This window comes from Ambystoma mexicanum, chromosome 10 (genome assembly GCF_040938575.1).
Source record: "Ambystoma mexicanum isolate Mex_15411 chromosome 10, UKY_AmexF1_1, whole genome shotgun sequence".
In the NCBI taxonomy this organism is placed as follows: Eukaryota; Metazoa; Chordata; class Amphibia; order Caudata; family Ambystomatidae; genus Ambystoma; species Ambystoma mexicanum.
The window spans coordinates 99,601,524-99,628,017 of NC_090932.1; the positions used below are offsets into that span (position 1 = coordinate 99,601,524).

At 51.0% G+C, this 26,494-nt stretch overlaps 1 protein-coding gene across 6 annotated transcripts in view; it reads right to left on the reverse strand.

The window, feature by feature from the left end:
* Window positions 1-26,494, reverse strand: part of LRCH3 (leucine rich repeats and calponin homology domain containing 3) — a 1,351,362-nt gene that overhangs the window by 779,988 nt on the left and 544,880 nt on the right. The window lies entirely within an intron of this gene.

Here is a 26,494-nt window from a genome sequence, read left to right on the forward strand (position 1 = left end):
CAACACTTGCCCTGGCACAGAAATGGAAAGCTAAGGTGGCCCAGTATTATGGCAGTGCTGATTAACATGATGGGATGTGGCATTTATGAAAATTGCAGCCACAACGAAATTCAGAAGCACCCAAGGGCTATTTAAAGAACACACAAAACGGATGCCAATACTTTAATCCGCAGCGTTTGGGACGCTTTGAATTAAACTTAACTTGGTTAGTAGCTTATATAAAACCATCACGGGGGAGGAGTCGGTTGTAATGTTGGCTAGCCAGACACCAAAGCCACAGGCAAGTTTCAGAACTCCAAGCTAGAGTTTAAATAGGCAGATAAAAGCCCAAGTCGAGATGTGCCATTTCCTGCTATCCAGGAGATTGTATGGCAGGAGGCTCTTGCTTCCCTTTCATTGCGGCAACTCAATGGAATGCTCTGCCTCCGCACCTAAGGAGCATGAATCTCACATGGCATTCAGGAAAGGCATCAAAACATTGCTTGTATAAAGAAGCTGGAGGTGCCTTCGACCTCCCTTCCGCTATCTATCACTGTAAATCGACAGTTTTTTGTAACTAAGCAATTCTTTTTGCTATGCATATACGTTCTTGTATTTTTGCTCAGGTTTCTGCTCTCTAACCCACGAGCAATCCTCTGCACGTGTAACCAAGTCACAAGCTTGCAACAGCGCCTCGATGCATTTGGGCTGCAATGCGCTTTACAAATACAAAACATTTAAAAAATAAAAAAAACATGTAGTCCTAATTTACCCGGTGTGACTGCTTCCATGCAGTGATGAATTTAAACATGTAAAGAGTTACAAATAAAGAGGTTTTCCATTTTCAAAACTGGTCTGGAAAAGTCTGGTCCTGCTGGAGAGGCTCAAACAACGTTTAGCTGAACATATGGGAGTAGCTTCTTACCTGTAACTCCATTTCTCCAGCGTTGGTATCTTTCATGTATTCACATGCTTGGAATATTCCCCGTCGTCAGGCTGGGAACCCTCAGTCTTTTTTAAAAAGCGTTTTCCTTAGGAAAACTTTAACACTTTAGTGTCCTATCGATGTCCTTTTGGGGTGCTTACGCACCACCCAATAGGACGTAAGGTATAAATAGACCCACCCACACGGCTTCTCCTCAGATTTTAACCTCCAAAGTAGAGGCACCAACTAGGTTTACATGCAGGGGAGGCCGGTGGGCGCATGTGAATCCATGAAAGATACCAACGCTGGAGAAATGGAGTTTGAGGTAAGAAACTACTCCCTTCTCCAGCATTGGCTCTTTCATGGATTCACATGCTTAGGATAGATCACATAGCAGTATTCATCATACACAGTGGCGTCTAATGCAAACCAATACATTAGCAACGCAACACAAACGACCAGCAAGAAGACATTAGCCATGTAACATTGAAACAGTTACCCCACGCTGTGGGGGCTTACCTTACTGAAACAGGCGTTGCAGGACTGCACGTCCCATCTGTACATCTGCACCATGTTGCTGCTCCAGGCAATAATGCCGAGTAAATGTATGCAGCACAGACCAGAAGGCCGCCTGAGATGTCCACCAGCGGAATCCCTGACCATAATGCTGCTGATGACGCAGTGGATCTCGAGTGCGCCTTTGGGCGCCTCTCCAAAGGCTTTCCCGCCTTAGAGTGACAGAAGGAAATAGCCGATGAGACCTAGCGAGATAGACCTTGTTTGGAGATTGCTTTTCCCTTGACTGAGGGCCCATAAGCCACAAACAGTTGTCTTGAACGTCTGAATTCCCGAGTACTATTCAGATAAAATTTCATTGCTCTTTTTACATCCAGCGTATGCATCGCCTTTTCTGCCGATGAGGAAGCAGAAGCAAAGAATGATGGCAGCACAATAGAAGACAGTTTATGAAAAGTAGTTGGGACCTTTGGAATAAAGTGCGGGTTAGTAGCCAACACCACCTTGTCTATGAATAAACGCAAGTACGGAGGATCAATCACTAAGGCTAGCAACTCCGATATTCTTCTTGCCGAAGTAATGGCCACTAAAAACGCCACTTTCCACGACAAGAACTGCACGGGCGTGGACGACATAGGTTCAAACGGGGCTTTCATCAGACCAGACCGCACCAGATTGAAGCTCCAACCAGGAGGGAATTTCTTGGCAGGAGGAAAAGTCTGAAACAATCCTCTTACAAAATGTTTAACCAGACGATCACTGAACAGAGGGGTAGCATGCCTCTTCCGAGTGAATCTAGAAATGGCCGCAAGGTGTACTTTTATGGATGAGAACGCCAAACCTTTCTTTGCCAAGTGCAATAAGTAGGGCAGAATTTGCTCCGATTAAATGTTTAAAGGGTCTATCCCAGGATGACCCTTACACCACAAACAAAACCTTTTTCATTTGCATGCATAGGAGACATTCGTGGACGGAGCTCTAGCCGCCTCCAAAATGTAGCGACATTCACTAGGAATGTTCAGTAGGCCAAACTCGGTATAGTCAGGAGCCACGCCGTCAGGCTGAGAGCGCCCAGGTCATGGTGCCAAGCTGCACCCTTGTCCTGAAACAGAAGGTCCGGCGTCACTTGTAACCACACTGGTTCCGCTACGGATAGATGCAGTAGGTCTGAGAACCACGGCTGCCTGGCCCAGTACGGGGCCACCAGAATCACACGGCATGAGTATTTTTGAATCCACTGGAGGGTCTGCCGAATGAGTGGAAACGGAGGGAATGCGTACGCGTTCCTGCCTGTCCACGGGAACAAGGACATCTGCTGGCAAACTGCTTGCACTTTGTTCTCTCGGGTGGCGAAGAGATCCAGTGAAGGACGACCCCATTTCCTGAAAATGCTCGACACTTGCTGATCCTTCAGCTGCCACTCGTGGAGTTGATTCATTTCTCTGCTGAGAGAGTCTGTCTGCACGTTCATCACCCCTGGTAGATGAAACGCCGCAATATTGAGGTCTTGTTTGAGGGCCCAATGCCATAGTTCCTGAGCCTCTCTTGAGAGCGTTCTGGAATGCGTGCCCCGCTGCTTCCTGAGCTAAAACATTGTGGTTGTATTGTCCGTCAACACTCTCACAACAGAGCCTCGTATGCGCGGCAAAAACGATTTTAGAGCCCAATGAACCGCTCTCAGTTCCAGCACATTGATGTGAAGACTAGATTCGACTGGAAACCACCGACCTTGAACTTGGAAGGATCCCAGATGCACTCCACACCCTGTTTGAGAGGCATCCGTCACAAGTGTAGCCTGAAATTCCGGCTCCAGTAAAGCCACTCCTCGAGTCAGATTGTCCGAGAGTTGCCACCATCGAAGAGCTTCCTGTAAATCGCAGTTGACCACCACCTTGTCGGACCATAATCCTCGACTTTGAGCCCACCGGTCCGCCAGAAATTCTTGCACTGGCCTTATGAAGAGACGGCAGTCCTTCACCAACGGAATACATGACGCCATGTCCCAGCAGTGACATGTACTTTCTGACTGACACTCTCGTTCCGACTCCCCACTCTGCCGCTTTCTGCTTGAGTTTTTGAATTCTTTCGACAGAAGGCTTCACCAGACCTGACTGAGTCTGGAATTCCGTGCCCAAAAACACCAAGCTCCTGGAGGGAGACACAAATGACTTTTCGAAGTTGACCGCAAAGCCCAATCGTTGCAACAGCTGCATGGTAACGTTGAGACTTGCCTGCGTCACCACCGGAGACGAGCCCCGTATCAGTCAGTCGTCCAGGTAAGGGTAGACGTGATGACCTTCTCGTCGGAGCCACGCCGCCAAACATTTCGTAAACGTCCTGGGAGATGATTTTAGACCGCACGGGAGCACTCGGAGTTGGTAATGATTCTGACCCACCACAAACTGCAGGAATTTTCTGTGTCATCGATGCATAGGTATGTGAAAATATGCATCCTGCAAATCCAACAATGGCAGAAATTCTCCTGGCTGCACCAACCGGATGACTTCCTGAAGTGTGAGCATCTTGAACTTCAGGCGCTGCAAAGTCTTGTTCAGGGCCCGAAGGTCCAGAATGGGTCGCCACTTGCCGTGGGGTTTTTTGACCACAAAGTAACGGGAGTAAACCCCCTGACCTCTCTCGCCCACTGGAACCAATTCTGTAGCCCCTTTCTGCAGCATAAGTACAACCTCCTGCTGCAAGATGTGAAGATGAGGTTGCACCGAATACACGGGAGTCCTTGAATTCCAGAGAGTGGCCCAGCCTCACCGTGTCCAATACTCAACGGTCTGATGTAATTTCCTCCCATTCATCGACGTGTAGGGTCACTCTGCCTCCCAGGAAATTTACCCCAAGACTGTCATTGCTGCGATTTCCTTCGTTTTCCATTGGTGGAAGAGGGCCATCCTCTCCTCCTGGATGCTTGAAAATCACGGCTTCTTCGTGTAGCCTGAACTGGCCATCTGTATCCTTGTAAGGACTATCCAGACCGATTGCAGTTCTGGTCTCTGTGTGCAGCAAATCGAGTGTTCCCTGAAGCTCCACGGAAGGGACTAAAGGGACGAAACTACCGCCCGCTTTGCAAAGCTCCCAATGACCTTGCCGTATCGGAGTCTTCTTTCATGCCTTTGAGGGCTTCGCTATCAGAAGGTGTTGTGCATTTGTGCTGTGTTCTAGCTTTCCTGCTAGCAGCCGCTGACACCACTGATTCAGGGGTAGGTTGAGCAACCAAAAACTTTGGCATAGAGTCCGGGGCCTTACATTTTTTCTCTAACCTGCCCTTAACTGCAGGCTCTGAAAATTCATGGCACATGGTACGTAAGCTTTCTTGCCAAACATGGTCCAGGATCGGAACAGTGAAAACCGCCTTTCTTCCCCTTGCCATGTGGTCTAATAAGAAACATTCTTTCTGTTCTTCCTCTGGGTCAGACCAAACTCAACACAGGCTTTTGCCATCATGGCATGAAAAGCTCCAATGTCATACGGGGAGACGGTTGCGCCGGACTCCTAAGAGCCTCTATTTCCCCATCAGACTCCCACGTCGGGTCTCTTGATGGCGACAATGAAATGTTAGAGATGGAGTCCGTAGGACCCTGGTCGGAATCAGAGTCCTGTAGCTCACCCTCCTCCGGGTTGGACTGAGGAGGTTCTGTGCTCATCAGCCGGGAAGCCAGCAACTCAGCCGTGGATGCTGAAAGCGGAGGGGCACCTGCAGCGTCGACGATAGGTGTTACCGGAGGAATACCCATGGGAGGCAGTGTTGCATCCAGCTGACTTAACAGGGACTGCAGTGTAGATAACACCTGTAGAGACAGCACCAAATGCAGGTTCAGCAGAGGGCACGCAGGTGGAACATTCTGTACTCCCACCGTCGAAGGGCCAACGCACTGTAAGCCAAGACTTGTTGGGTTAACCACAGGCTCTCGTTCTTCCTCCATCGACAACACCAAAAGGACAGACTCCTGCTGTAATAAGGTGTCCGGCAGAATGGCGTCATATGCCGAAGGCTGGCAAGACCCTGGTACGTCGACTGTCGGCGACAAAAACCTGGGGACCTCATCGATCGTCGCCACTGGAGCTGACACCACTATAGAGACAGGTACTGCAGCCGGCAGTGAAGCCGTCGACGACGGAACTCCGGTCGACGGCGCTGGCAGTTGTGGCGCAGATTTGTCAGGCGATCCCACCTTTTTCGAATCTCTGGACAGGTGCTTCGAAGACTCTCTACTCGAGGAAGACCTATGATGGTCTCCTGACGAGGAGCGTTTCGAAGAGTCCTTTTTGTCCTTTTTTGAAGTAGAAGAACATTTCTCAGGCCTTCGGGACTGGTCAGATTGACCATGCTTAGACAATGAAGGAGCCCCTTTCGTCAGATGTTTCCCCGAAGATGGGCAACTCTTTTCTGTAGGTCGTGACTTCTTTGCCGGAGGTTCAGCCGACACCGACCGGTGAGGAACTGCGGGGGGAAGGCCTCTCCAATGCTAGACTGTGCACCGATCCAACCTCAGATGGAGGGTAGGCTCCCTCGTTCAGCCACGATAGACGCCGATTGCGGTCCTTCAATGTTTTCTGCGAGAAACCTTTGCAGATGTCACAGGTATCAGCGGAGTGATGAGGGCCGAGGCAGTCCCTGTGCCAGTCCCCTTCATAAACCTTTTTCATTCCGCACGGAGCGCAAGGGCGAAACAACGCTTTCCCCGACATTGGGAAAGAAATGACTACAACCCACAAAAGTGTAGAAAGCACGAGGTGATCCCTACACTTTGGAGATGGTTGAAATCTGAGGAGAAGCAGCAGGGGCGGGTCTATTTATACCCTATTACAGGTAAGTAACTTGTTCCTTCTCCAGCATGGGGTCTGGCATGGATTCACATGCTCATGAATAAAGAATACATAGCAGTACACACATGCACAACCACGGGAGGTGGCAAAGGCTCAACATTAAGCATTACATCAAACTCAACATTAAGCAATCCTTACCTCGTCACCAGGCTCACCTTAGGCGGACAGGTTGCGCAGCACTGCTTGGCCGACCCTGGACTCCTCCCTGTAATCCCGATCGACGAAGTAGAATTTCGTGAAGGTGTGCGTCGACCTCCACGTAGCAGCCCTGCAGATGTCCAGCAAGGGCACACCAGACAGGAACGCTGTGGTAGCTGCGATCGCTCTGGTGGAATGGGCTCTCGGACGGCCAGGCAGCGGTCGGTTTGCCAACCGATGACAGTACATGATACAGCCGGAGAGCCATCTGGAAATGGAGGCCTTCGAGAGAGCCTTCCCCTGATTAACAGGTCCAAAGTTCACAAAAAGTTGTGACGTCTTCCGAAAACACTTTGTGCGGTCCACGTAGAAATTCAGCGCTCTAGCCACATCCAGCGAGTGCAAAGTCCTTTCGGCCGGCGACGAAGGCGACGGGAAGAAAACAGGCAACACCAAGGGTTCGTTGAGGTGGAAGTCTGACGGCACCTTGGGCATGAAGGAGGGGTGCGTCCTGAGCACTACCCTCGTGTCGTGAAAAGTCAAGTAGGGGGGCTTGCAGGAAAGGGCCTGGATCTCTCCCACTCTTCGTGCGGAGGTGATGGCCACAAGAAACGCTGTTTTCCACGACAAGAACTTCAGCGGAGCCGAGTGCAGAGGCTCGAACGGAGATCCCATGAGCTTGGTCAGCACCACGTTGAGCTCCCACGCCGGGGCCGGAGCCTTCACCGGCGGGAACGATCTGAACAGTCCCTTCATGAATTCTTTCACCAGACAATGAGACCACAAAGACGTCCGCCCCGTGGTTCTGGTGTATCTGGCGATCGCAGCAAGATGAATCTTGATGGACGCGTGCGCCAGTCCAGCCTTGGCCAGCGTCAGAAGGTACAGCAGTACCTGGGGAGCCGTAATCCGTGTAGGGTTAATCTTCTGTGCGTGGTACCAGACAGAGAACCTCTTCCATTTTTATCCATAGCATTTAAGAGTTGAGGACGCCCTGGCCTTTGCAAGAACCTCTCTGCAGTCGGCCGGTATGTCGTAGCCTCCAAACTCTAACGCTGCAGGAGCCAGGCCTGCAAGTTCAGCGATTTCGGGTCGTGATGGAGGATGGCGCCTCCTTCCCTGGAGAGAAGATCCGTGTCCACTGGCAGTTTGATTGACGGGGACGCTGACAAGTCCAGAAGGTCCGGGAACCATATCTGCCTCGGCCACGCAGGTGCGACGAGGATCATCCTGCACCGTGACCTCTTGAGCTGGTTGATGAGCCGGATCAGCAACGGCAATGGAGGGAACGCGTATAGAAACAGGCCCTCCCAGGGGAACGAGAAAGCATCGCCCATGCTCCTCGGCTGGGGAAACCTGCTGGCGAACCTCCGGCACTTGGAGTTCGTCGCCGTCGCGAACAGATCGATCTGGGGTGTGCCCCACCGTCGGAAGAGGCGGTCCACTAGATCCTGTCGTAGTTCCCACTCGTGGCACGAGCGCAGCTCTCTGCTGAGCGAGTCGGCGATGGTGTTTTTTTATCCCTGCCAGATGAAACGGCACCAGAAACATCCCTTGGGCGACGGCCCAATGCCACAGATCCTGCGCCTCCTTGGACAGGGCTGGGGATCTGGTACCGCCCTGCTTCCTGATGTAGAACATGGTGGTGGTATGGTCGGTCAAGATCCTCACCACCTTGCCCTTGAGGGACGGAAGAAAGGACCTGAGGGCCCAAAACACTGCACGGAGGCCAGGACGTTGATATGGAGGGACTTCTCCGTCGGAAGCCAAAGGCCTCTCGCGTGCAGATTTTCGGTGTACGCTCCCCACCCTTCCAGGGAGGCATCCGTGGTCACTGTCTCCTGGTGGCCGGGGGTCTGGAAGTCCATGCCCGCCGTCAGATGCGCGCGGATGCCCCACCACCAGATCGCTCGTCGGAAACTCTCATCGAGTGTGATCCTCTCCTCGAAGCTGCCCGTCGTCTGGATCCAGCGCGCGTCCAGGAACTCCTGCAACGGGCGCATCCGGAGCCTGCACATGCGGATGAGATAAATGCAAGAAGACATCATTCCGAGGAGGGACTTGATGGACCTCACCCAGGCCGCGTCCGCAACCAGCATCCGCTGCACCTTGCCCAAGATGGCCCTCGTCCTTTCCTCCGACGGAGAGGCCAGAAGCGACACTGTGTCGAGCTTCGCTCCCAGAAACAGTGCGTCTTGCGCGGGCACTAGGTGGGACTTGGCGTAGTTTATGGAGAATCCCAGGTCCGTGAGTAGTCGGACGGTCCTTGCCGTGTGCTCAACGGCGAGCTCCTTCGTCTTTGCTTGGATGAACCAGTCGTCCAGGTAGGGGTAGACGTGGATCCCCTCTCGGCGCAGCTGCGTGCCACCGGTGCGAGGCACTTGGTGAACACCCTGGGTGCCGACCTCAATCCGAAGGGAAGGGCTCTGAACTGGTAGTGACGCCCTTGTACCACGAACCTGAGAAACATTTGGTGTCCCTCTAGGATGGGAATATGGAAGTAGGCATCCTCCAAATCCAGCGACGACAGGAAATCGCCCTCCTCCAGTTGACCCAGGACGTGTTGGAGGGTGACCATCCGGAACTTCTGTGCCTTGATGAATTTGTTCAGTCGTCGTAAGTCCAGGATGGGACGCCATCCTCCCGTCTTCTTCTTCACGAGGAAGTATCTTGAGTAAACTCCGGAGCCCCGAAGCCTCTTTGGGACGGGCTCGATGGCGCCCTTCTTGAGCATCGCCTTTACCTCCAAGAGAAGTTGAGGGACGTGATGTTCTTTCCTGGCCACAGGGGGGACGCGCGGGCACCTCTTTAGAAACTCGAGCGCATGACCCTGAGCTAGGGTGTCCAGCACCCAACGGTCGGTGGAGATGGACTCCCACACTCTGACGAAGCTCGCCAGCTGGCCTCCCACCGGGGTGCTTCGGTGGGGCCTGACCCCACGGCCGGTTCAGTCCTGCTTCGACGATGCTTTGCCGCCTTGTCCTCCTTGGCGACGACGGCGGGGTCCGCCTGACTTGCCTCGTCCCCTGTAAGCTTCCTGTGACGACGTACGGGCCGCTTGACGGTAGGTGGAAAATCTGCCGCTGGAACCTTTGGAGGCACCCTGTTTGCCTCCGCCGCTCCGAAAGGGTGGCCGCCGTTGCTGGAGAACCCCAAGAGCCCGGGCCGTCTCTGTGTCCGCCTTGATGGCTTGAAGGGAATCGTCCACTGTTTTCCCAAACAGGTTGTTTCCGTCGAACAGCATGTCCAAGACTCTGGTCTGCACGTCCTGACGGAAGTCAGTAGCCTTAAGCCATCCACGCCGCCTAAGGCTCACGCCATAGCCCAACTGGCGAAATCCAGTGTCAGCGATGTCCGTCGCAATCGTAATGCGTGGTCCGACGCCACCTCTCCTTCCTGCAAGATCTCTAGGGCTTCCGCCCTCTTATCGTCTGGTAGGAAGTCCAGCAGGGGGGCCAGTTTGTACCACAACTCCCTGTCATAGCGGGCTACGATAGCCAAGGCGTTGGCCGCCTTAATCGTCGTCGCTGCCGACGAGATGACTCTGGGTCCCATTGTGTCTAATTTCTTTCCCTCGCCGTCTGGCGGGGAGGTTGACGTAGAGGCCGTGCCCCCCCGCTTTCTTCCTGGCCGCCGCGGAGACGACCGAGTCCGGGGTCGGCTGTGCCCGAAGGCACAAGGGGGCCGCGTCCGGGACCCGGTACTTCTTCTCGTACCGATCCCTTCTAGCCGGCGTCGTGGATGGGTTCTTGAGGAGGGCGAGGCCCTCATCCCAAACATCGTCTAGTAGAGGTACAGCGAGGACCGTCTTCCTCTTGGTCTCGGGGCGTTGATAAAGGAAACCTTCCTTCCTTCTTCTCTTTCGGGCAGAGCTGGAAAAGCTCGGATGCCCTGGCGATCATGGAGTGAAACGATCCAATCTCGTCGGGCGGAGAAGCCCGGGTGGGAGGTGACGACGGGAGATCCTCGTCGTAAACCTCGTCGTCTGTACCCGTCGCGGCCATGTCAGTCCCCGTATCGTGGACGGGGAGGAGGGCTGAACAGGGCGCGATGGCTGAAAAGGAGGTGGAGGATGAATCCTTCTTCTCTTAAGGGGAGGGCTCCCAGAAGGGCCTGGCTCCAGGTCCCCCGTCGGGAGCGGTTCCTCCGTTGGTGGTAATGGCAGTCTCGTCCTTATCTCCGAGCATAAGGACTGTATAGCCAACAAAATGGCAGCCGAGTTGTCTTGCGGCACTGGTTGAGGGAGATCCGACGGGCGATCAGGAGCCCCGTCGGCACCCTCGACGCCCTCGTCGTCTTCCACGTCGGGGTCCCTCCCGGCAGGATGGCCTTCTTCCACGCCAGAGCCGTGGCCTAAGACTTCGATCAGCTCCTCCTCAGAGGTTGAGGCCGAGTCCACGACGACCTCCTGCCCCCCCCTTTTTCTTCTCCGTCGGAGCTTTCACGGGGGTCCTGTCGATGGGTATGAAAGAGGACTCCCTCCGCGGTGGCAGGGAGATTCTGGGCCCCGGGGTCGCCACCACTGGTGTAGCCTCCACAGGCTGAGCCAGGGCCGCCGCGACTGTCTCGATAGAGGCCTTGGCCGGATGGATCAAGGCTTTCACCACCTTAGGTGCGCTCACCGCCTTCTCCTTGGGGGGGAGGGTCACCACCTCGCTCCCCCTCCGATGAGGCCTTAGGGCACGACCGGGGTCTCTCCAGGAGTTTTGCCGGGTGCTCGGCCTTCCTCTTACCCGAGCCAGAGCGTTGGCTCGTGGTTGATGGCGCCGGGGAGGATGCGCCCTGCCTGGCGCCCGTAGAGCCCCACCGTTCGGCGCTCCCGGTGCCAGCGGACTCGCGGTGCTTGGCCTTCTGTTGGACCCCCGTCGCCGGGGCGCCCTCAAAGGTCTTAGAAGACCGCTCGGACTTCTTCTTCTCGCCTGACGGGCTCTTTTCTTCCAGCCAGTTGGCGAGACGTTGATGGCGGTCCTTCATGGTCCGCTCCAACATATTGCCGCAAAACGCATAGTCCTTCTCCACGTGCGTCTTGTCCTCATGTAGGCAGTAAAGACAAAGGGAGTGTTCGTCCTCCTTAAAGACATTCTGAAGCTGGCATCCAGGGCAGACCCTGAACAGCTTTCCGGGCGTCAAGCTTCCCTTCTCCTGGGCCATGTCCGAGATGGGCCTGAGAAACTTCTGGAGTCCTCCAAAAGCGTGGCTCGACGAAATCTTCACCCTTGAGGGGCGTAGACGAATCCGACACGGGTCCCCGTTGATCGGATGAAGAAACGGTGGAGCTTGAGGCTCTTTTGACCGAAAAAGAGAAATTGTTCTGAGAAAAAACGCGAAAAAAAGCACTAACGCTCGAGAGCAATAGCACGAGGATCCCAACACTTGAACGTGCGGTAAAAATCTGAAGATGGCTGCCAGAGGCGGGGCTTAGGTAGAGGGCAGTCATTGGCTGTGGTCAGTATGACACAGAGATCAGTGATTGGTTACTACTACGGAAGACAAATCAGAAACGAAACTGATACTGATTTTTTTTTTTTTTTACCGAGGATTCCCAGCCTGACGACGGGGAATATTCATGAGCATGTGAATCCATGCCAGACCCCATGCTGGAGAACTTAAGATTATCTAAATGTCGGCTGTCTAAACTGCCTCAGGGAGTTCCCAACTATCCCTAGCCTATCCAATGGTTAGTGTTTTCCAATGTGAAATGGGACCGTACTTTGCAATGAAACTATGCGATTCTGGCATGCCCAAGCTCGCCTCTTCCTTTCTATTCCCCTCCCTCCTCTCTCCAAGTTCCTATCCCTTTGATGTTACACTCCTATGTCGGCCTCCACCCTTTGGTGCTACTCCTTCTTAGTTCCTTCCTTCCAATACTCAGAACCTCCCACATCTACCCAACACTCCTTCCGCCAAGCCACCACCAACACTCCTTCCGCCAAGCCACCACCAACACTCCTTCCGCCAAGCCACCACCAACACTCCTTCCGCCAAGCCACCACCAACACTCCTTCCGCCAAGCCACCACCAACCCTCCTTCCGCCAAACCACCACCAACAACAACCCCACCACTAATCCTCCCGCCAAACATCCTTCATTTCAGTGACAATTTGTTTCACAATCAATCCTTTCACTTATCCAATCTCCTCACTTGCCACAAAAACATTCACAATCCCACTGCAACATCACTTCCACTCCCTAGCCAGTACTTCACAAATGGCCTTCACAGTCCACTGCTCCTCCCCTCCTGCTGTAAGGCATAAAATAAGCAGTGTCGCATAGCAATTTGCTATGCAATTATGTAGGTTTGCTAATAAAATGGAGACTCTTAGTAAAGTTAGCTATTTAAGTTGCCCTCTTCAATGAAAGCACAGCTCGCCCTGCATTCCTCGCTTGCCCTGGGTGATCTCTTCACCCTCTTTTCTCTGTTCACTTCAAGTGCTAATGGAGAGAAAGTGTGGCTATAATCATTTTCTCCACTCATGCCAAAGGCATGGGTGGGCGTGCTAGGAAAGAATGTTTTTCTTTTTCAAATAATTACAAACCAGAAGTAATTGGGATGATACTTTTATTAAGCTTTCTATATCCTGTCTGGCAAAGACCAGTATCTGCCAACTTTATATTTTTTATAAAAGACAGTCTTGCAATTCCTTTACTAAAATGTAAGTCGTTACATAATGCATAATTACAGTATTGATACTGATACTGTAAAACAGTGCATCATCTCCATGCTTTAGAGTCAAGTTTAAGTTAATGCATCTAAATGTTGGGGAAGCTGGATCATATTGACGAGTGAACACTTTAAAAAATGTACATGGTCACATAACCAAATGCTTTTGATGACCAACCTAGTTCTGTAGCCTGCCGAATGTATACATCTTGCAACTAGTGCTCAACCAATGAGATGACCATAAACGACAACAATCCAAATAGTTTGCCCACTTCCCTGCCTGCTACGCAATGCACTCTGCTTAGTCTCTTTCTCTCCTCTTACATAATGATTACACAAACCAAACTAAATGCTTATGCAAAGAAGTGATCAATAATTCCATCCAGTCTGTACATCTACAGATCTAATGCAATACCAAAACACTGTAGTTACCCTCCAGAGCTCGCTTTGCTTTATGATTATGATTGTATGAAATATTACCACCTGCAGGAGGAGACAGCTGGCCAAACTGTTTTAAGAGCCTTTTATGATAACTCTTCATATGTGTCCATTCATGCAGCTAACCTTTTACAGAAACTAATCTTATGTCGTGCAAAGTCATTCCACCCACTCGCATAGCGAGTAGATTTTATAAAGGGTGAGTAGCATTTGCAAGAGATGTTTGAAACTTTTATTTAAGCATCGACTTTGCAGTAAATGTCAAATACAGGTTCACTGTACATGGCTTGCCTCTAGGTGACAGCAGTGCCCCAAACAGTGGGTTTGTAGCGACAAGCACCATTTTACAGAAATCGCATTTTAAATTTGTTGACCTCCGTTGCTATGGGTCGAGTGCATTTCTCTTAAATTGAATAGGTAAACAAGTTACCCGACCTGCAGGTCTAGCTGAAGTTCAAAGAATTCACAAGGCCTGACGCCTCTCACGAATGTCTCATTTCAGCGGTACGCAAAACTGCTGTATTGTTGCTTGCTTCATGTCTTGGTACAAATAACTTCTGACAACATTAACAATTTTAGTACAAATTTGCTAAGCAAATGGGTCAGTTTGCTAATCAAAAACATTTTAACTAGCAAACTCTGCTAATCAATTTTTGAAAACTAATTCATGCCTTGTGCTGGTCTCTTCGTCGCCCTCCACTTCCACTACTAACCTCACACGAATAACGCACACTTCCTGCTTTTTTCATATAATAATAATGCTTCTCTCTAGGGATAAGTTTGTTTGACTGTGCCAATACTGCCCCCTTTCTTCCCATCCCAGGGTGTCTATGTGCTTTGGAAAGGCATTATTAATGGGCTAAGGCCCACCCACTTTCCTTGTTTGGGTCCGACACTGACCTTCCATGGCGTTTACAGAAGTAAGTGTCCGGCTTGTCGTTACGGGACATATTAGGTACCCCTTCTGATAGATATTCACCACTCCCCGGATTAATTTCCCCCCCCATAAAATATCGGGCAATCTAGGGACGTTTGATCCCGTTGTAAGTTCACTGGGGCCCCGGGATGCTCCTCTCAGCCACATCTGAGTGGATGTAGGCCGCTTCTCTCCCTGCTACCGTTGCGTTGGTGTTTCTGCAGGATATCCTCTTCCTCCAAGGGGTTTCTCTCTCCAGCAAAGGTCAAGTTCTCATTTCTTCCTTGCAGGGCTTCAGGCACAAGCTCTGATTTTCTCGCTTAGGTTTCACGTTTCTTCTTTTGTATACTTCAGACTCCTTCCTGCCTTGGTAAGATTTTCAGCTCATAAAGACACCTTGTTTCCCCATTGGTTCTTCTGTTATAATACATCCCCCACACTTCATACTGTTTTTTGGCTTTCCTGAGAATCTGTCCTTTTGCTAGAAGGGGTTTACAGATAGTCCTCACTGCTTCTCTCCCTCTCACATTCTAGTCTTCCCAATTTCGCCATTTACTCTACCTTTGGAGTCTTAACTTTTCCCAGCTACATCTGTCTTCTTTATATTTACTTAAGTCCTTTCCTGTCTGCCCATACTGACTATACAACCCACTTAAACTACCCAGGTCTGGTCACAGGTCAAATTACCTTCTTCGTCTGCAACATGTGCTTGCAGGTCACTTCCCATCACTCTCCTCCATGTGGCAAAAGTAGACCTATGAACATGTCCTCTTAAAGCTCACTTCGGAATTATACACCAAAGTACGCCGGTCTAGCTGGGACTATAAAGCAATCTGTAAAATGTGCTGTTCATTTGAAGAGATTATCCTTTTTATCCCAACACTAAATTTGCTTTTTATCATCCTTATACAAGCTTGGTATAAGAAGCTCACAAACTGCAAAAGGCATTTGTATCCTCAAATCCTGGGCACACCACAAACTATGCTGGAAAATGTCAAAAATACATTGTTAAGTTAAATCTGTTCAGCAATGACGTAGATCCCACTCAACGGACGTGGAAGCCCTCAAAGCACTGACAGCACATCCAGTTCCTCACCCTAGATATGTATCGGGTCTTTAACATTTTACTTGTGGTCATCTGTGGCTTGCCACACCAGCAGATCTACAAGGCGTCCTCTTTCCCTTTTTTTACTCCTGCCAATCCACAGTCTGTTCCCACCTCTGTGTAGCTATCTCATGTTTCTTCAGCTTATTTGATTGCCTAAAAATCTTTAGTGCATGTGTAAATTACTGCTGCGTATATTCCCATGCAGTTATAAACAGCTGAAAATAAAAATAACGGAAGCCACTGACAAAAGACATCACATTTTACATGCGTAACACTGGTCCTATGGCTTCACTTTAAACAAGTAATAGAACAGAACCCTGCGCAGATTGCTCTACATTTGCTGCGCTTCGAAAAGTGTATCAAGACAATGCTTTAGTACACCGTGCAGTCACCTATCTGAGGCTTAGTTTTATGATCTAGGAAGTCTAACAATCTATATCGATACAGACCAAATTATCCCTTTCGAACCACACTGAGTAATTTGGTGGAAGTCCTTCAGGGCTGGGACAGAGGATTCTCAATCCCAATACATACCATGCAATACCCTCCAGTCAAATGGAGCAAGCAAGTGGAATCCAGCTTTCACCAGAAGATGAAAAAACTAGAGGTTCTTTATATGAAGATTTGCAACGTGAACGGGAGATTCTTCAAGTCTGTTGGAACGTGTAAAAAGAACCACTGAATGCATTTTGTTTAAAACTGGTAGGACTATGCATGATTACTACACCTATCCCCTGTGGGTACAAAAATGCATAAGGGAAATGGATTGGCTAGAAACAATTGAAAGGACAAGTAGTATCTTCATTCCACTTTTTCGACGGTGGATAAACCTCTGGGCACACTACTGAAATACCTAGTGCTCTATCCAAATCCATAATCACCGTAGCCAATTTCTCAGATTTCATCTAAATTCACTACCAACTGGGAAGTCCAACGTGCAAGTCAACGGATAAATTGCCTTCGATTCTGCCCAGTAACAGAATCCGGTGCACTTGCTTTTGTACTGGCATCTGGTAGCGTCACACATAGCCCCTGTATAATGGCCAGGTTAGCCTTTGACAGGTGCATATGCTTCAGGGTGAGCTGTTCAGGAACCACGCTGCGAGGGCTAACTTCTGCGGAGAGGGGTGGATGGCCGTGCCCCCTGTTGAGAGAGTAGGTGTGCTGGGCCCAGCGGAAGGTGCACCGGGGCCTGGTCCGACAGGCCGAACAGTTCCGAGAACCAGGGTCTTGCTAGCCACCATGGAGCCATCAGGATGATCCAAAGGTCCAGCGACTCCCTGATCCTGCAGATGACCCTGTGCACCAGGAGAGTGGGGGCAGGAAAGCGATTTCATGTTGTTCCAAAGGATCTGCATCGAGTCGCCCAGCGAGCCAATGCCTTGCCCCAGCCAGGAGGCGAACTGGGGGCACCTCCTGTTGGTACTGGTGGCAAAGAGGTTCACCTGCAGAAGGCCCCACCTGTTGAAGATCCCCTGAATGACCTGCTTGTTCAACTGCCATTTGTAGTTGTCCACGCCCAATCTGCTGGGCCTGTCCAGCTCAGGGTTGGACTCTGCCGGGAGGTGGACTGCCGACAGCGACATGTTTTTCACCAGAGCCCACTCCAAAATGTTGATCACCAGCATGCAGAGGGGAGGGGAATCGGGAGCCACCCTGCTTGTTGATGTAATACATGCTGGTGAAGCTGTCTGTTTGAATGAGAATCGCCTTGCTGGTGATAATGGGTAGGAAGGCTTTGAGAGCAAGCCAGATAGCCATCTTCTCGAGCCAGTTGATGTGCGCCAGCTGCTCCTGACAGGACCATACTCCATGGACACTGGTTGTCCAGGGTAGCTCCCCATCCCTCTAACGAGGAGTCTGAGGTAACGGTGACCTGAGGCGCTGGTTACCAGAAGGGCCTGCCTATCCGCAGGTTGGCTGTACTCCATCAGACTAGATTATGGTGGAGATGTTGTGGTATGCCGACTTGCTCAGTCTGAGAACCCTTCTCCTGGCTCCAGGAGGCTGAGAAGTGTAGCTGCAGTCACCTCATTCTGAGTCTCGTATGTGGCACTGCAAGGAGACATACAGCCATAACTCCCAGCAGGTGTTGGTACCACCATGCAGAGGTCACTGCTCTGCTGAGAAAATGCCCAGTGGCTCTCTTGATAGCTGCAATCCTGTCCTCTGAGGAGATCTTCTCTGAACTTGTGTTGCAAGACCCAAGAAGTTCAGACTCTGCGTGGGCAACAGCAGTGACTTTTTGAGATTGATAGAAAATCCCTGGTCGTATAGAGTATCCATGAGGGCGGAGCTCGTATGCTGGACCGCCTCCAGAGACCTCGCCCTGACTAGCCAGTCGTTTAGATATTGATAAATGTGGTGGCCTTGTGCCCAGAGTAGGGCTGCCAATGCGTTCATTAGACTTTTAAAGACCCTGGGGTCTGAATTGAGTCCAAAGGGTAGAACCCTGTATTGAATGTGAAAACCAATGATCCTGAATCTCAGGTAGGACCATGGGGTTCCCAGATCGGGACGTGTAGGTAGGCATCCTACAGATCCAGGGAGCATATCCAGTCTCCCGCGCACACAATGTCTCCACTATGAAGGCTGGGGTAACCATCTTGACATTTCGTTGGGGAAGGGAAAGGTTCAAGTTGGAAAGGTCTTTCCCAACTTTCAGGCAAGCCTGGTTCTTTTTGTGTATGGTGAAAAATCGTGAAGAGAAGCCCATGCCCTGCTGGGACTTCCTCCACTGCCTGGCTCGCTACAAGCAAGCGGATTTCCGCTAACGGAGTTGCTGTACCAATCTGCAGGAGAGGAGGAAGGAAGGAGGAGGAGGAGGAGAAGGAGGAGAAATGGGGAGCCAGAAGCCCATGGATACATCTGTGAGGATAGCTCAGGGGCAACGCGCCGGCATTGGAAACAAGACGATGCGGAGCAACACATGTTTGATCCCCATGTTCAGGCTTAGAAACCTCTGGGTATTAAGCACGTTATAAATAACCACGTTATAAAGAACCAAGTATAAAGAGGATCCAAGGGTCCATGAACTTTGTCTGCCAGCGGTGTATGTGACAGGCAAGCCTGCCCCTCCACCCCCACCAGAGACTCATGGATCTGGATGGGCCTGTCACAATTTCTTCCTCTGAGGTTGGGGCTGAGGAAGGGGACTTGAAAAATCCCTTGTTAGCCGCCTTCTGCTGTTTGCGCCTGTGCTGTCTGGGGGGCGGGGGTGTCTGTCCGGTTGTCTGGACAGTCTCTCCTGGAAGACTCTGAAGCCTAAGAAGGAACGACCCATGTCCGAGCGCTGGTGCATTTAGAGGTAGTTCTTAGGTGTGGACTTGGTGAGGATAAAGATTTCACTGTCTGTGGGCTATTCTTTTTCTTATCAAGTTCCTCATCCGTTGTTGAATGGAACAGTTCACCCCCCTCGAAAGGCAGGTCTAGTATGCGTTCCTGCACATGTGGATTGAATTTGACACCCTGAGCCAGGACACCCTTCTCATGTCTGTGGCAATACAAATGGCTCGTCATAAAGTGTCAATGTGGCCCACCATGGACGCCATTATGTCGTGTGCCACGATTTTGGCTTCCGCCAGCCCAGCCTTGAAGCGAGTCTGGCTGTGGATAGGGAGCTCAGGGTGGAAATCGGCAATCTCCTGCCGTAGCTTCTGGTTGACAGCCGCCAACAAAGAGTCAGCGTTAGCCTGGCGCAGGTGGAGAGTGGCGTTCGAATACATTTTCTTCCCTAACAGTTGGGTAGAGTATGGCTTGAGCCAACCATTTTTGGCAATCGCTAGAACATCTTTTTGCAGTGGGATTCCCATTCTAGAAGTAGGCCGTAGCGTGAAAACTTCAACCAGTAATCCCGCCTAGGGTTGTTCCACCTGTGGCGGAGGGATTCCTAGCTACTCAGCCAGGCCTGCCATCCGCTCATGAAAAGCTTTGGCTGATGTATTGTCCAGGTCCTCCTCCACGTCTGTGTCCACTCTTGTGTCCGCGCGTCCTGTGGAGCCGGAAGAGTGCTGGGCGCAGGCAGCTGTGACGTGATGATCATCAGTGCCGGGGGCTGCCGCGACTGGTACAGGCCTGGGGGCCGGGGCTGGACCCTGGTGCGGTCTTGTGGCTGTACAGGGGGAGCATGTCCATGATCACGTCCCCGAGGATGGTACACATCTGTGGTGATCCCAGGAGTGCAAGAAACCTCGAACAACTGGTCTTCACAGGCCGGAGGAGTACCTGATGGTATAGGCATAGGGAGTTGCGTCGGTGGGCAGAGGCAGGGGAGCGCAGGCTCCCAGGGCCGCGCCAGCCCGCTCATCTAAATTTAAAGGGGGAGGTGATATTTCTGGTGAAAAAGGTTTTGTCTCCTGTCCCTAGCGAGGGACGCCCATAAAATATGGAGGAAAAGGGACAGGACGTAGGACTAAGTTAAGAACGGATGTTCGACAGAGCCTAAAGCTCACTTAATTGTCTTGCATCTGTTACCGCAATCACAAAGGCCACCTTCCAAGAAAGGTACTTGAGCTCAGTAGTGGCCTTCGGTTCAAAAGGCTTATGACATAAGGCGGTGCAGACCACATTCAGATCTCATTTGGGATGAGGGGCCCGAAACAGCGGAAAAAGATGAAGACCTGCAAAATGTCTCTTGATGACTGGGTTTGCCAGTGGAAAAAAAGAAACTGGACAGATACGCCGATATGGCGGATAGGTATGGCCTGCATGTTAAGACACGGATGCCAGAGGCTGCAAGGTCAAATACAAAAGACAAGACACAGTCAATAGAAGCCTCTCTGGGATCAAGCTGTTTAGCTAGACACCAATGACAAAATCGGAGCATTTGCTCCTGTATTGAGCTCCAGTAGAGGGCTTACTTGCTGCTTAAATTATACACATGTTATCCTCAGAGGTTGAACTGCACTAATGATCAGAACTCTGGTACCAGGCCGCCAAGCTGAAGGATTGTGGGAAGGGGGTGCCACAAGTGGTGGTTGCTCTGGTGAAGAAGGCCGGAAATGTGCGGCAACCTGATCGGGGAGCACACCGACAGGTCCAGCAGTTCCGAAAGCCAGCACCTGGCTGTCCACCAAGGAGCTATGAAGAGGAGAGTGCAGTTGGAAGCACTCCTGAGTTTCCAGAGCGACCAATTAATCAGCGGAAAAGTAGGAAAAGCGTAAACCTTCCTGTTGTCCCAAGGGATCTCCAGAGTGTCCTCCAAGGAAGACACACTGAGCCCATCTCTGAAAGCATAAAGAGGAAGTTTCCTGTTCGTTGAGGCTGCAAAGAGGTCCACCGCTGGGGAACCCCACTGCTGGAAGATCTTGGAGAGAACATTGGTGTTCATCTCCCACTCGTAACTCGCAGCAGATTGGCGGCTGAGCGAGTCTGCGGCAACATTGATGTGACCTGGAATGTGTACAGCTTGAAGCTAGACATTGTGTTGGATAGCCCAATTCCAAATCTGGATAGCTAAGTCCACAAGAGGAGGAGACTTGGTGCCCCCTTGTTTGTTGATGTAGAACAACGCTACGGAATTGTCCAGTGCGAATTTGAACCACACTGTTGGTGACAGAGGGTTGAAAAGCCTTGCACGTCAGAAAATCTGCCAGGAGCTCTAGGTAATAGATATGGGACCGCCTGTCTAGTATACCTCGAGGTGATGCAGTGTCGCTCCCCACCCTAGAAGGGAGGAGTCTGTAGTAACCGTTACTTGTGGGCAGGGCTCCTGGAAAGAGGTCCCCACTGAAAGGTTGCTGGCGGACGACCAACATTGAAGATCTGTCGTCATGCAGGATGGAACTGAAATCATTTTGGCATCCGGATGCGTAGATTGGGACCAGCAGCTCTGAAGAACAAGCCGAGTGCACCTCATTTTCAGTCGTGCAAGAGGTAGAGCTAACACGCAATAGGCCATGAGGCCCAGGAGTCCCTGGAACCACCAGGCCATCATGTGGGAGAACTGAAGGAAGAGCTGGCACGTGGTTGAAAGGTCTGCAATCTGGTACTGACAGTTTCCCAACAGAAACCTAGAAACACCAGATCTTGAGCAACAATCAGACGATTTCCGCCAGTTCACGGACACCCCAATATGGAACAGGAGCTGAAGGAGTGACTGAAGATTGGCTGTTGCGGCTTGTCGGCAAGGACGGCGCAGGAGCCAATCGGGCAAGTATGGATATACATGAACACCCTGCAGTCTGAGGCTGCAATGACTGCCATCATCTTTGTAAAGACACGCGCTGCTGAGCTGAGACCAAACGGTAGAACTCGATACTGGAAGTGTTCCGTTCCCACGTAGCACCGCAGATATTTTCGATGCGGGCTCCAGATCAGGATATGCATGTAGGCATCCAGAAGGTCTACCATGCCGAGCCACTCGCCCTTCCGGAGAGAGGACTTATCTGGTTGGGCGTAATCTTTCATTTCTCTCAGGGTAGAAATATTGAAATTGGAAAGGTTGAAGATAGTGCACCGGACAGCCTGGTTGGATTTGGGCACTGTAAATGGACACTAGTAATATCCCTCCCCTTGCTCCCGCAGACGAACAGGCTCCACTGCTCTGAGGTCTAGAATCTTCTGTGCCTCGGCTCTGAGGGAGGGCGACCCAGACTGTTGAGGAGGGTGAGAGGGTGGGGTAGGGGCAAGTGAAAGCCCGCCCCGGCGACAGACAAAACCCATCAGCCTTCTCTGATGGTCTGCCACGCCTCCAGATGAGCCGAAATTCGTCCTCCCACCGGAGTCTCGTGCGACCGATGAAAAACGTCATTTAGATGGTTTATCGGCGGGGAGACAACCCGTTGCTGAAGAGGAGGCTGTTGACCGAGAGAAAAACCAGCCACCTTGCCTTTGCTGCTTGCGGCAGGGGCCACCAGCGGGAGCATCTGCCCGGCTTGCACGGCGGTCCTGAAACCCTCTGAAACCAGAGAAGGACATCGTTTGAGACCTCAACCGCTGAGTATAAGCTGCCTTAGCTGGGGTTTTGGCATGGAATGACAATGAATTAGTGGTTTGTGTGCTTGCCTTGGTTTTGGCGAGTTCCTCATCAGTGGAGGAGTGGAATAGTTTTTTACCTTAGAAGGGAAGATCAAGTACTTTGTCCTGAACCTCCTTCGAGATCTTCGTAGCATTCAGGCACGCTTGGCGGGAGAGGTCTACTCTAACCATAAGGCCTGGCGCCGAAGTGTCAACACGATGGGCCGCGGCCTCCAGCAGGTCCTGCGCCAGAACTTTGGCATCAGATAAGCCACCCTTCAAGTCTTCAAGCTTGCCAAGAGGAATACATTCCTGAAACTCTGCAAGCTCCTTCCACAGCTTGAGATTAGCAGCTGCCAGGATGAGCTGGGTATTAGCCTGATGCAGCTGAAGAGCCAAATTGGAAAAAAAATTCCAATGGCATCAAGAAGCTTGTCCTCCTTGAAAAGGATCGGAGACACTGCAGTGGAGGATGTAGAGGACGGCTTCGACTGGAGCGTAGCGGCTGCCACCACCGTCGATGAGGGGCGTCGACATGCAGTCAAGGATATGTCTTCAGAAGCGTCTAGATAGTAGCGAGCATCAATTTTCTTTTTTAGGTGTTGCCCGGAATGAGGTTTTTTCCCCCTTCGTTGCGGGCTTCGGCCAGGACATCCTTTTGAAGGAAGAGGCCAGTGCGCGCTTGTGCCGACACAGTAAAAGCTCCAGAAAGTAGACCTTGTGGAGCCGGAGGATCTTGTATTGGGGATATCTAGCAAGCCCATCATATCCACCACCCGGTCATGAAAGGCTCTAATAGAGCAGGTTGGGTTGTCGCTGTCCTGGTCCGCTTGATCTTCATCCAGTGCGGCAGTAACAGAAACCTGATCTGTAGCACGTGGCACCACAGGACCAAGGGCAGAATTGACTGTGCACCGGGAGTCTTTAGTACATGTGAAAGTGGAGGCAAAGGAGGAGGAGGCCCCCTGGAAGTTGTGGAGGAGGCGACACTACCCGGACCTGCAGAGCGATTGCCGGAGCAGGATGCAGTTCAGGTGGGTTAGGATACATTTCCATGTATAAATCCTTAAAGTATGCCTTCATTGGATCAGAGTGCATAAACGTCTGAAACTTGCCAAAAAACACATCCTCAGAAGAATTGCATAGGTGCTGTAGTAGGTAGAGGCCGCTCTGAAGGGGCATACCGCCAGGATTGCAAAGAGGATGGTTGCCAGGAAACCAAGGGAGCGGACGTAGGAGGGAGCGAGACTGTGGCAGTGGATTCCGTGCACGCCAAATCCATTGGCGGGCAGAACAAATTCTGATCTTCCAAAACATGTGGAAAAGCCTGCTCTGCCCCAAAAACGGGCCCCTCAGTATCAGCCGTTGAGAACGTTGGTGTGAGAGGTATTCAAAATGGCCGCCGCAGACCGCAGGGGTTGGACCGCCATTTTGTTAACTGCATCACAGGTGTCAGTGAGGCCGTGGTCACCACAGGGGGGATGAGGGGACTTCTGTTCCATTTCAGCCTTGTGACAAGGAACCTCGCCTGAGCCGGTACAAGCAGATGTAGAGTGCTTTTGCGACCCCTTAGAGACCGCTTGCGAATTAGCCCCCAGTGTGGGAACCTCGCCGGAGCCGGTACTCGAAGACTTAAGGTACTTAACCGGCTTCTTTGACCCCTCAGCAAGATCAGTTCGACCACAGGCCTGAATGTGGGAAGGCTTAGGGCCACCCCCTGAATTCAGAGCCCTCAAAGGGGGCCCCTCAATCTTGCTGGTCTTACATAAAGCCCCAATACGGGGATCCTCAGGGGTAACCCCAGTACGTTTAGTCACCTGAACAGGAACCTTGAGATGAGACTTGGTACAATTAGTTCCAGATTTGGAAACCTTGGGAACTACTACCGGTGACAACAGCCACAGAAGTAGTGGGCTTAACTTTAGCCCCCAAAAGGGGAACCTCGGATGACTATTAGGTCCTGGCAGCCCTTTTGCAGGCAACTTCGGAGGAAACTCCTGAGTGCCGTTAGATCCCTTTCGGGACACCTCATGGAGATCCCTGGTACCAGAGCCACCTGGGCCCCTCCTGGAAACAAAAGACCCCGGGAAGGAGTCCCCTGACCGGGGTGCCCTAAAAAGGAACAAAACGTACCAGCCGCTTCTTTTTTTCTTCAATGAACTGCTGTAAATGTGTAGGAGGAACTCCAGTGGAACACCTCCTCCCAACTGACAAGCCAACGCTGGAGTGCCCGGACGGAGAGGAAGTCGCAGTAGAAGAACGGCTTCAACCTGTGTTCCGGGCCCAAGCACTCCAGGCAGAGAGCATGGGGATCCGCCCTTGCGAAACGACGTTCGCATGAACAACAGAACATGAATGCCAGACACTCTGGCATAGACGGAAGAAAGGAGACCATGGAACCGGAGCCGGAAGATGAAGGACAAGGGAACAAAAAGAAAAATATTCCCTAAGATGCAAGTGTGTCGGACTGCATGGAAAAAAGGACTGAAGGGCGATGCACGGGGCAGAACTCAGGAAGGCAGGGCTGCGGTCACGTGTAGTGGTCTCGCGTAAAAATAAAATAAGGACAAAAAACAATGTTTATGCTTAAATGTGCTCTGGTCCCGTCCCGATGGACAGAATCTATCAGATGAGAAGGTTATTTTTCAAATATTGCAGATTTTCACCCTTCCTTTAATTAGGTTCTATAAAGCAGAGGTGATATCTGCTTTGCTATATGGCATGGAAATAGAAAGTCTGGCATATGAACTAGACTGGGTACAATTAGAAGGGATATTATGGAAAAAGGTTTTAAACTTTATGTTGGGTCTCCCCATGGCCTCGCTGCTCTTTGAGATAGGTCTCTTCTCACTCAAAGCCTGGCTAGATTGGAGGATTGTCTTGCTTTTTGGGAAGGTCACGTCCCCTCTGCTAGTGACCTTGTATGCAGACGTAAAAGCGGCAATGAGTTGTGGAAATGTGCAATTTCTTCAAAAACGTAGGTCAGTGGCAGAATCAATCTTGGTCAATTGTGACCGAACATTGGATGACCTTGTAAAATACCCGGGATGGGTAAAGAAAAAATCTATTATGAAAGTGGATTGGTCTGCCACAGTGGACAAAATGTGCAAATATCACCTTTTCTAGAATAGACAATCCACTTGCGTCACTGACTAGATATTTCAGCAGGTTCCCCAATCCTTTCTGGCGGATTACATTCCTGAAATTTCATCTGAACTTGCTCCACAAAGGCAACGTCTTGCAAGTACGCCATAGACTTTAGGGATTGACTGAGTACATCAATTTTGCCCAGGGTTGGAAATGAAGCAAACGTTAAAGCATGTAATGGTACTATGTCCTGTTCTCCAGCAATTGTGACAACTATATCTAGATCACTTTGTAAGAAAAATTAAATGGCTTAATACCGACGAATTCGAGGACAGACTGTTCAGGGCATAAAACATTTGTAACTATTGAAGTACTGAGATTTCTGAGTAAGATTGGTTTGTTGAACACAAATGTCAAACGGGACTGCGGCGTAAGACGCTCCCTCCCCCCCTCTTTCCTGCTCCCTTATACCTGCAAGAATCCATGGGTCTCAATGGAAAGGGGGGTGGTCTCTGTTTGGCAAGGTTACACCTTGCACTTTATTTCCGACGAGAGAAAATACCTTTTTGTACAGTGTTTTGATGCCATCTGCATTCAGCAGCGCTCGTTAGTATTCTCTTTAAAGGGCAGCACAGGAGAGAGCAAGTCTTAAAGATGACGGTGCTCCCAAAACATCTCTCGCCTGGAAGCAGTTCAACGGCCTTGTACGTGAGGACATCCGCTAGCCAGCACCGCTTGAACAGAAGAAAAAGTTACTAACCCCTGGTAACGTTCTTTCGACTGGATGTTCCTCCCACGTATTCCTTATCTTTGATATTTCCTAATATCCAGCTTGCTGCTTAGGAAAAACAAAATTCCCAGTACAGGGCGCTGTGCATCGATGCCTGTCAAGTCGATGTGCCTCAGAGGCCTCCGTGCTGATGTTGATGT